A 12029-nucleotide genomic window follows, 5' to 3' on the forward strand; every position below is an offset into this window, starting at 1 on the left:
TATTTAACAATAAAATGAAAACTCTGTCCTGGTAAGTTAGGTAGCCCTAAGACTTTAATTTCTTTCCTTGGAGCCACAACCATTACTTACTTATCATTGCAGTTACTTATCAAACCTTATGGAATCTCAATGTATTTCAGATGAAACCGATTTGTGGAACATTCTCGACATACTTTGCATAGCAAAGCAAACAAAATGTTGCATGTTGAACATATTGAACACAAAGTAAAATGGTTCAAATTTGCAGTGCGGGGGCGAGTGGTTTTCGCAGGAGTGTGGACGGAGTGGAGTTGAGTGGACGATGGCCAATGCAATTGTAGCCAGCAAGCCAATGCCAATGACAGATGCAATTATGCAAATTCGAATGTGTGTATTTGTGTGTGTGCAAGTGTGTGTGTGTGTGTGTGGTTGTAGGTGGTTTTGGGTGTTTTTGGGTGTTTTTGGTTGTGCGAAAGCAACAATGCATAATGAATGCTCCCCGATGCGTGGGTGTTCGTGTCATGTTGAATATGGACACACAAAAGGTTGCCATTGCCCAGTGATGCATGCAACTGGCATTGCAACTGCCAGCAAAATGCAGTCTGCAGACTGCAGCTGCAACTGCAAATGTGACTGAGTGAACAATTTCATCTGCCTTGCAGAGAGAGAGAGAGTCAGCCAGCCAGTCAGGCAACCTTTGATTTATCAAATGAATTTGTTAATTTCGCAACCAAAGCCAATTTATGTCGGCAGAAAGGGGGGGTTGGGCAGCCACAAAAATTGCATCAGCATCGACAATAATTGACTCGGCATTGAAAGGCTCCTCCTTATTCGGCTCGCCAGTTAATTCAGTTTCCGTTTCTGTTTCAATTTCAATGCTTGGCTCGCATTTTGGTTTTGGGCTTTAGTTTTTCGGTCGTAGAAAACGAATTTCAATTAAAATCACTGGCAATCTGAATTAATTGATTTCCATTTAAATTTTAATTTAAATCAATTGCCCTGCACAGGACCAGCAACCAGCCAGCCCAAGCCACAATGGCAATAGTACCCACCCACCAAACCCACACAATTATAGTCATAGTCATATAGTACATATACATATATATTGTTGTTAATTCCCATGTACTGGTTGAATTTGTATCATTTGCGGTCAAGTGGGTGGGTTTCTGGGTGGCCTTTGGCCGTCTACGGAGATCAATGTCAGACGCAAATCCATTTACCATAGCTCGTTTGATGGCTTTAATTGGCTTTGATTGCAAAATAACAAGTGCATTTAATGTGAGTGCATATAGAGGGTGAAATGGGGGTGTGGTTATGATGGGTAAGGGTGCAAAGAAGGAGAAATATTCCCATTTAAATAAACAGCTAAATGTTTAAATCCAAATCCCATTCCCCTTCTTACGATTACATAAAGGTAGTGCAAACAGAAAGCCACTAAGCTGAGGACTTATTGAATGTAAGCCAGTCAATAATACATAGATTGAAACTATTAATTGATCAATACGTTGAATGAATTTAAAATGTCAGTACAATAAATACCAATTAAAAAAGACAAAGGACTACAAATTGAAAGTGTGACTGTAAATCAATTTCAAATACCAGTACAGCTGTGTCCAAAAGTTTCTCTGAAGCCCATATCCAACTAGTCCACTTGACTGCGGGGCAAGTGCTCTTGAAAAGGGGGGAAATTGTCACCCCGTTGAAGTGACATGTGGGTGTCATCCAAAACCCATTTCATCGCGTGTCGTAATCAAGTCAAAGCCAGACCCACACATACACATACATCCGTATATATCGCATAGCCGCCGGAAAGTCCCGTGCCGCCGATTCCACATACCCCATTCCATGTTGCATCCTCTTCCGGTGCCTGGTTTTTTGGTGTGACAAGCCACATTTCAGCCGCAGAGTCTTTTGTTTGACGCGAAATTCAATTAACGTACGTTTCGGGATGGGGACTACGCCTGTGGTATCCAAAATTTCCGTGGGTGAGTACAGAGAGCCAATTTACAGTTAACCAAAATTTAAATGACTTTCGAGCGATACTCGCCCCGTGCCAGCCCTCTCAGAAGTCACATCCCCCAACCCGACGCCCGTTTTGACACATCACAAAACGAGGGGACCGCTGGGGCCGCCCTTTGATAAGTTATAAAATTTAATGCGCCATCATGGTCGTAAAATCTGCGAGACGACAGCTCCGGCAACAACTCAATGCCACATACACAATATGAAGTCATAAAACGGAAGGAAGGAAGCTCAACGAAACGGAGCGAAAAGTAGACAGTTTTCCATGGAAAGGGATGGAATGGGGCGGGATGACATAAACAACAGCGAAATATGCGAGATGAACGACAAGCTGGGATATCCACGGGAACTCTGGATAAAGTGGCTCCTCCGCAGTGGGTACTTGGAATTCCATTGGCATACGCCACGTTTCCAAAAGTCCGGCAGGTGTTTTTTTCACCGGCTGATTTAAATTATTCGCATGCTTTGCCTGGGGTTCAAGCCCCCGGCATAAATTCCACCCCGCCGGCCAGAAATTTTAACCAAAGCCAATTGGCCAAGATAAGATGTAATGGCCTTTTATGGCCCAGTTCGCTGTAGGGGCACACACATGCTGGCCAACTGGCTGGCTGGCTGCATGTTTGGTAGTGTCGCCGCTGGTTATCTGGAAGAGTTACGAGTGGTAGGACCCTGGGCATTGGCCATACTGACCATAAGAGCAACTCTGTATCGTCGAGTCAACGACACTTGCTGCATTCGGTCGGTTGCAATGGTTGCACGGAGGAGCGAGGTTTAATGGGAGTTGGATGATTTAGCAGAAAGCCGGAGCACCCAGGACAACCAGGACACCATGCCGCGTCAGACAGAGTCCAGACAGGAGACGGGATATCAGACGGGGTGGACTCGAAAAGGACACCACTACCATGCTGTTGCCCAACATTGGCAATGTGGCCAGGTCTCCCCCTGCTCGTCGTCGTCGAGTGCTCGTCCCAGCAGGCAGCTGCTCTTTCCCACGTGCATCATTCGAGTTGCCGCAATTTACATTCAATTTTAGATCAATACACAAGCATAATGGCACTGCCACTCCCCCGACATCGAAATTCGCCCGCAATGAGTGGGCGGCATTTCGGTATCATTTTTATTGCTCCTTCTGGCGGAGCTAAAGCGATTTGGTAACATTCAAGGTGGTGGTGGCAGTGCTGTCCCTTTGGCTATCTTATTTTATTGGTAAGTTTACAACAGCTAGCCTTAGGCGGGCAGATAATGCATACAACCTTTAAAATATATTAATATACACTATAAATGATTTTCGGTTTGTTGTTTCGAAAATCGCTGAAAAGACTCTAAAAATGGGCAACTTTAAAGTTCCTTTAGATTTAGAAACCCTTTTTTAGGGTCTCAGATTTCTGTTAGGATCCCTTATTATTGCTTACAACTTGATAGCTGGCTGTTAAAACCTTTTCCTTTACAACTTCAGCAATTTTCAGCTGTAAACTTGCCACAACACTGAGTGGATCAGTCACCTCACACCAAAGTTACTTTTACTGGCGTGCTGATTTCTCAGGTGGTCGCTTTCGCACATGTATTTACATTCACAATGCGGATGTGGGCTGAGAGTTGAGGTGAACCCACTAGATGGGGTTCCACCATCGACTTTGTCGTGACTTGCTGCTGCCGCCGCCTTCGCCATCTTCTCCATACATTTTACCCGGAATTTTCCCCAGAGTTTATGCCCTGCTGAATGGCATTGTACTGCGTCGTCGTCTGGCACATCCTTCGTGTTCCTGCTCATGTTCATGGACAAACATTACTTGCATCTTTGATTGAGGCCAGGGAACTATGAACCACTCGAAAGTTGTTCAACAATTAAAAGTGTTCGAGCTGCTCGTCTGACGAGCGTTGAGAGAGCTTTCCAAGTGGTATACAATTGCTCCTGGGATTGGGCATCTCACACGGGCGTTTCTCAAGTGTCCAAGGACCACAAACTTTAATTGCATGTCCAGCTCAAAGTGCGGACAATTGGCCATTGGAGCAATTTGCCAAAGTTTGTCAGTTTGCCAGACAGCCGGCTTAGCCATGGCTTCACCATCGGAGATGACAGTTTAATCTGCATGCGCACCATAGAATAGCCTTTTGTTCTTCATTTCTGGATAGATTTGGCGCTGACAGAGAGGTTTCCATTAGCATATTGTAGCGAATTTATAAGAAAAGCTTAACTCTATCTATCAATCTTCTGAACTCCAAGCCAATCCGTCAAATATCATGGCCAACATGTGCTCTCATTCAGCTTAGTCTTCCGTTTGACAGACAGTTTTTCAATTTAATTTGGCTGAGTGTTTTAGAGACATAAGAAAAGTTTAAAAGTTATTTAAGTGAAAGTTTTTATTAAATATTTTAATATATGAAAATCTGAATTATATTCAGCAATCTCTGTTTGGCAAAAGTTTAACAGATTTAATGGGTATTTAATAGTCAAAATATCAATTGCAGTTTGGACTTCTTTTTTATGCTTTTAGTTGGCCATCAATTCAGCTTGATACTGGGAATTTTTAATAGTCTAGCGTTGGCATGGAAAGCAGAAAAGCAAAGAAAATTAGATTTATGGGGATTTCATTCTCATTAGTTTTTATTAGTTTGGTCCTTTGTTCTGGTTTGCTCTCAGTTTGATGGAGAATGAGCGCTCGGCCATCACTTTGGCACTTAACATATTGTCCTAATTCGTTTCATTGCTGACATCTCTTTATCGTGTGATTCATTTTGGTTTGCCTCGGGCTTTGGCTTTTCCAGTGCCTTACCCTGGCCCACTTTATCTCAAGTTTATCTCAATTTGAGGAAAGAAACCAAGGGTCTCGGGAGCATTTTGGCATGCACTCCTCGAGCTCACTAATCGCTTTGTCTGGACTCGCCTGCCTTGCCTTGGCTTTGCTAATGCCTGCGGGCCATTTTTGCAAAATCCTTAGTCACTGTGCCACCAACGCTCAGCGCCACGCCACGCCCACCTAGACATACCACCTAGACCGCCCATACCCACTGGGGATCTTGTGGAAATTTGCCAGCTCATCATTTGTGCAGGGCTGTGTAATTAAAGGCGCTCGAAAAACTCGACCACAGAAGGGATTCCTGAGTATGGACTGGATGGGTGGGTGGTTGGTTGGTTGGTTGGTGAACTCTGAGTGAGTTGCTATTCCTGGGACTGCCTTTTCATGTTGATTATGCTAATTTCAAGTCGAAGCTGAACACGAAAACCAGTGAACACGACCACTCGCACTCCGGGTCCGCTTTGAACCGGATCTCCTTCACAAAGGACCTCGTAGTCTTTGGCGCTCCACTTCCGTCGCATATCCTGCCGCAGGCCAGCCAACTTGATGACTACCAAGGAGCAGACGAATCGCTTCGCCTGCCGCACTTAATGAAAAAATGCTGCATAATCTTGGGCAGATTTAGCATGTTCTTGGTACACAGCGAGAAAATTAGTTAACTATTTGATTGCATAAAAGAGTTTTGGATTTTTTTTGACCGAGGAGTGTATATGAATATCACCTTTAAGCCTGTAATCTATATCTTCGTAATGGTTCTATATATAACATTTTTTTCCAGTGTGTTTCCGGAACGCGTGTTGTTCTTGTTGCGTCGGCGTAATTAAAGTCCTGGCAAGTGAGGGCAAATGGATTCCTTTCAGGATTGCTCGGGTTACGACGAAGCACTTCACAGCTCTGGCCATTAACTCCACACTTCGATGGCTAAGCACAAAGCTCGGGGAAGGGCATAATAACCAAAGGGGGGGGTTAGATGCCAAAAAAGGCGACTGTGAAATATTCCCAGCTGACAGTTTTGAAAAATGAAAGCCGAGAGGGCTAGAATGGCTAGAGAGGGCGAGGGCGTAGCACAAGCCATAAAGATCCAGTGGCAGTTTCAACGGAAACGGAAGCGTTCGGCTCGTGCGAATATTGCAAATGTGGCGGAAAATATGGCGTCAGTCAAAAGTCAGCGCAGCGCGTTTAATGCCCGCGACAGCAAATAAATTGCATTTCCACTGCAGCAGCAGCAGCAGCAGCAGGAGCAGCAGTAGCAGCAGCAGCAGCCAGGGGAAAAAGTAAAAGAAAGAATAAAAGAAAGAAAGGCCACCGAGGAAAGAAAGCGAAGAATGCAGCGGAGAGAAAGGAAATGCGCAGAGAAAGCCAGAAGTAAATGGAAAATGTGAAATGTGAAAAGCAATTTCAATCTAGCGATGCCACCCGCTGAGTTTCAAAGGTGCGAAAGGCAGCCAAATCGCGCATCCGCCCGAGTGGCCCTGCAGTTGGCAGCTCACGGGGCGCACTTCCACATTCCCTACATCCCCACATCCCTACATCCACATCCATTCCCATACCCATGCCCCTCTGTTATTCCTTGGAGGGCTTAATTAAAGTATAAAACAGTATATAGAAACCCTCCCAAAAAAACACAACAACTCAAATTTGTGTGAGTGTGCAAAATTGTTTGGCAGTGTGCGTGAGTGGGTGTATCAATGTGACGTGTTCACATTTATGCGCTCTCCGTGTTTTCAGAATCAGATAACTCAACCCTTGGAAACCCAACTCCAGTGCAATTTTCTGGGCAAAGGCGGAGATTTGCCGCCACACGTTGTAGAATAATTGCGAATCATAAATATGAGGCACGACGTCCTCGACATTATTTAGAGGCAAACAGCAGGCCATAACTCTGCCCTCCCCTACCCCCCTTGGCCCATTTACCATTTATGGCCTGTTGATTTCGCAGAGTGCTGCTAACAGTTAATTAAGACATTCAAGCCCTGTTCCACCTCCTCCACTTTTCCATCCAGCGACTCATTCACGCCCAGCTTCGGTCCGGATCATCGCGTGTCTGCATCGCAGTGTAAGTAAAATCCAGGAGGAGGAGAGTGCAGCTGGGTGGGAGAGAGACTTTCCATGTTCCCTGTTGTTGTGCCCCAACCTTTCACCCCCTGCAACAGCCAGAAGGTCTGGGCTTACAAGCTTCTAATTGAGCGTGCACTGGGCGCTTCTAATTATCGCACGAAGCGAACAGTTTCCCATTTCCCATTTCGATCCTTTGACGCCATTGTTCCCCCTTCCCAGGACCCTTCGTCTTGTTTGTTGTTTACGGCAAATGGCCTGCGACATTCGGCGAAAGGTTCAGCCGAAACATGAATTAAGTTGTTTGCCGCCTGCGATAAAGTTTAAAGTCGCTCCCGTTCCGTTGGGGAGGTTTTCGGGCTCCCATTCGCGTTCCCACATCCATCCATCCATCCATGCATCCATCCATCCTAACTTCATTACCCAGCACGGAGCCCGTGTGTGTGTGCAAATTTCCTGTTCTGCTTTTTACGGCGGCACGTAATCAAATTAAGCAATTACTGCCTGGCGCTCTGCCCCTCCACCCACCGCCCACCGCAGCCACATCCCCTTGATTACGGGGCAACTTCAAGGGAAAATCACCAGCTGAGGAGGAACGGAGGAAGTTGGGCTCTGCAATCATAACGGTAAACGTTGCCCAGGCAAATGGAATTGGAACTCGAGACCGCCAGAAATGTTTCCCTGCGAACAAGTGGCAATCACTCCGACACCCACCCTGCAACAGGAGGACATCCCATATCCTGGCTAATCCACAGAGATGTCTGGTACTCGAACTCCGAAAGGGGAGAGAGATGTTTCGCTGGGTTGGAATGGAGTGGGTTCAATGCATACTCCACCCCCATCCCATCCTAAAATTAGAATGATAATCGCTTGGTTTATGGCCAATTAATCAACTCCCCAAAGCCGAAGAGGATACACTTTCCACGGATATTATGCGTTTCCACAGCCGCTCCCTTAATGGCTCCTAAACAAATACTCCGGACATGACTTTGGCCACTTTCCAATTGGCCAGAAGACCTTCTGTAACCGATATATTTACGGCTCTCTGGGTTCGAATGGTCCCTCCGAAATGTTGCCATGTTGTCAATTAATAATATTGAATGTGAACCCACGGTGGAGTGGGGTTCCTGTGGCCTTGGCCTTGGTCATCCCATCGTTCCCTCAGTGGCCACATCCTTTGTATCCTTTCGCTTAATCGCTCGGTCGTAAAGCTCCGAATGCGAATGTCCCTAATTATAACTGACCACGCAGCAGTGCAATTCGCTTGCGTTTGTTTCTGTTTCTGTTTCTCCATTTCCACTTTTCCGCTTTTCCTTTGAGCCACAAGAAAGAACTCCCCCACTGACCTAATGAGCCATTTAGCCAATTGGGGTTAATGTCCACACCCGCAGGAGCCAAGAACTGAACACGAACTGAACTCAGCTGAAGTCAACTTGAGCGCGGCTACTTGATGAATTTTTGAAGAGGCTTCGAGCGAACTTCCAGCCAGGATAAATATATCAGCCCGATTACCGACTCCGAACTTCCTCCTCATGATTTCCTCGTTTCCGTTATTTGCTGAATTCGCCTCTTCATTTTCATATTTTCCTTGTTTATGGCCAAACATTTTGGTCACGTGCCGGGGACGTGAGCATTTTTAGGCAACTTTTCGACGTGGCATAGAAGTTTTCCCCAGGCGGTGAAGGGTAGAAGTGCGGAAAGCGTGTCCTGGAGACTGGTTAAGTGCATTGTTCCACTGCTGATGACTGCACCAATCGATGGCTTACTGAAATTACAGGGTAGCGGCAAGTTGTTGACGCATCTTGTCTCTCCTGTTGATGCGAATTACGTTATCATCTGGTATTGAGTAAGCCTGCGTGCCGATGCAGTGGCCACTTTCCCTGAATCGTCTGATGCAGCTTAGTCCTTGTCGAACACAACTCAACTCAACATGGCAGGACACAAACAGCTCTCCCCCACTCCAATTGCAGGGAAAAGGATGATATTTTTTTTGCAAAAGGGGACAGTGAAGATGCAGCTCGAACGCTTTTGATTTCAATTTGTCATTGGCTTGGGTTCGGAAATAAAATCGGGATCAGCGCCATGGTTCCACCCACTCGACACCACTTCGGCATCCCATCTGACTGGCTCATGAAACTGTAATTGGAAGTCCCTTCAGCTGGCTGTATCTGTCAGTTCGATGAGGACTCTCGGTTGCCCCAGCACTACATTTTTGATAAACGAAACCCGCAGTGAGTTGACAGATTACCCCCAGGATTGCACCCAGCCACTGCGGTGGTATACCGGCACCATGGTGACTCTCCCATATTAATTATTGGCCCACAATATTGAAACAGAAACCCCTGCAAATGCTCTGAGGCAGTTGACAAATCGATTTCTTTCCTTTTCCCTAGCCAACAAGAGGATTGACCCGAGAACAAACCCTTGATGGTCTGGCCCTCACTTTGCTCAAGTTTCAGTTTCGATTTCTGATTTCCCATACCATTTCTGCATCCCGGACATCCATTGGTGTCAATTAGGCTGTGGCAAGCTTTGTTCGTCTACAAATTGGCATTTCATTATGGATTCCATCCTGTTGCCAACGCATTGCGCATTCATTGAGCTGCTTATCACTGGTTGCTGCGGCTGTGGCAATCGACGGTTTTCCTCAGGCTTGTGGTGGTATATCGAATATCCTCTATCCTTTATCAGCTGCCTCATCCACATATTTTCCAATTCATTTCATCGCGAGTTGTGCGGAATCATCTGAAATTCAAATATCACTGCTAAAAAGCGTAACCATGTCTGAGTCCGCCTGTATCCTGTTGCCTGCCTCCTGGTGTTATCCTTCATCCGTGTCATCATCCCCTTTTTTCCCCCCCACTTTACGATCGAATGCTAATAAAGTCGTCTGCCGTTGGCCGTCGGCGCCAACTTGCATAATTCAATTACATCCGATGCAGACTCATAAAACTAAATCAAAGGAAAACAAAGCGTCACGCTTCATTTACTTTAGTACAACTCCTCGGCGGGGAGGGCATCCTTTTCCCTTTCCCCCCAAACCAAGAAGACCCCCCCATTTCGAAGTGGAGACACATCGAGCCGGCTAAGAGCAATAAAAGCGTTTGCCAAGAAGTTCTCCTTTGGCTTTTATTTCCTCCCAGCAAGTATCCTTCGTGTTGCTAGTCTGCTTATCCTCTTTGGCCGCCACCCAAGCTCCTTTTCTGACAGTTGACGTCCTTTGGTTGGCTGGTCGTTTGGTCGGTTTGGTATGGTGGTCTTTGGCAGACTCCAAAGCTAGCTGCAAGCTACCAGCTCTAGACCCGTCTGCTGGCCATGAAACATGAAAGTTTCCCGTCACTTCCGACGCCCCCGAGGCGCTGCTTTGCATGGGGAAAGCGGCAAACAATTTCCTCAACAGAAAGTTGGCTGCGACTTTGATTCTAGTTTTTCGCCCCGGCAATAATAATATCGCAGAATGTGATTGTCGTGACTGATTGCACTGGGTATGCAAAAGTTGGCAGCAATTTCTTGCAGTGCACTTAAGTTTATTGCTTCGGCAGGGTACAAAACTGAGCTGTTGCCCTTGTGGCGGATTTGAGTTAGTGCCAGGCATCAGGCATAAAGTGTTGGCGCATTATTATCTTTCGGACTTCATAACTTCTGGCCATAAAGTTCTGATTGGGCGCCAGCGGAGTGCCAAAAGTGCTGGGCAAATTGTCTTATTTCAAATAACATTTGCCTTACCAAATTGGCAAAGGCAACAGAAGGCCAAAGTTCCGCCCCCTTCATTATTTTCACATTTATCGAGCTAATTAACAGTTGGAAAATACGTGAGGCAATTGAAGCGAAAGAGCGGAAAACGCCTTCAAAAGTGTTTAAACTGAAAATGCCACATCACAAAGGAAAACTGACTGACAGCGAGTGTTGGAAGCTCTGAAAATACTCGTACTTCGACAGCCGTTGAGGAAATGAAATGGGTGAAAGGGTGGAGGATTGCTCAAAAGATGTTTGATTTGACAGCCATTCAAGGGGACTGCAGTTGGACTCGAGGAGAATGGTGGTCAGTGCTGGTCATCTTTGGTCCTTGCTGGTGCGAATAATGCACAATCCTTTATCGTGCAGTTTGTTCTTTTTTTTTTGTACAATGTCTTGGTAGGATAGTCTGCCAACTCGCAAAGTGCTTCCTTATTTTCTGATCCTGGCGCCTTGGAAGTCTGCGTCTCGGTTTCAGTATCCTCCGACTGGGTTTTATGATGGCGCAACAATCTGCAGGCTGTCAGGATTACTTTCATGCGGCAATTTGTTGGCCAGTTGGCAACTTTTGCCACATCCCGCTGTCCAGGGCAGGGAATCCACCCTTGCTCTTGGTCCTCCTCCTGCTGATCCCGTTCCCTTATCCACCGCATGCTGGCTTCTCCCTTTCTGGTCACGTGCCCATTTTGTTTACATGCCGCATTAAGGAGATTCCATTCCGTTTAGTTTTCACTCGCTGTGTTTCGTTTGGTTTTATTGCGATTTGATTCTATTTTCTGTCTGCCACACATTCTTTTTGCTATATACCCTCTGCTTAGTCCGTGCCACACAGATCAACGCATATTTGTTTTTACTCTTGCATTATTATCCTTATCCCGCCCCTTTTCTTCCTTTCGAATCCCTGATGGGGTTGGTGTGAACTTTAGCACTCTGCTGCAGCTTTTTCTCCGGCTTATCCTTCGTCGTGCAACTCCTGCAACTATTTAGTGCTTTCCACATCCACTTGTGTTTCCACTTCCACATCCATTTACTGTTCTGTTTTGTGGCTGCTTATTGTGTTCTATATCCGCCTTAGTACTGCCATTTGTTGCATTGGGGGTTGACTGGCTTAACCTTTTCTTTTTCCACTTTATCTTCAGCTCTTCTCTTAAACTCATTACTCAAGGAGTGAGCGTGTGGATAAATCTGGGATGAGAATGGGGCTTCGGGTGGGAATGGAGATGTGTTTGCTTCGCTGATAAGTGCACGGTTGGGGGATTAGTGGTTTCTTATCAGTTGGTATTGCTGTAGTTCACCTTCTCGATTCGCACAGTCTCAGCCTAAGGATCTGGAGGGGGGATTTTATCACAGGCAATTTACTTGCTGGCAGCTTAATGGCGCCCAACGTGGCACGTGCCCCACGTGCGAACAGTTCGAAATGGGTTGTTGAGATTGCAGAAT

The sequence above is a fragment of the Drosophila eugracilis genome, unplaced genomic scaffold (genome assembly GCF_018153835.1).
Source record: "Drosophila eugracilis isolate 14026-0451.02 unplaced genomic scaffold, ASM1815383v1 contig_90, whole genome shotgun sequence".
Taxonomy (NCBI): domain Eukaryota; kingdom Metazoa; phylum Arthropoda; class Insecta; order Diptera; family Drosophilidae; genus Drosophila; species Drosophila eugracilis.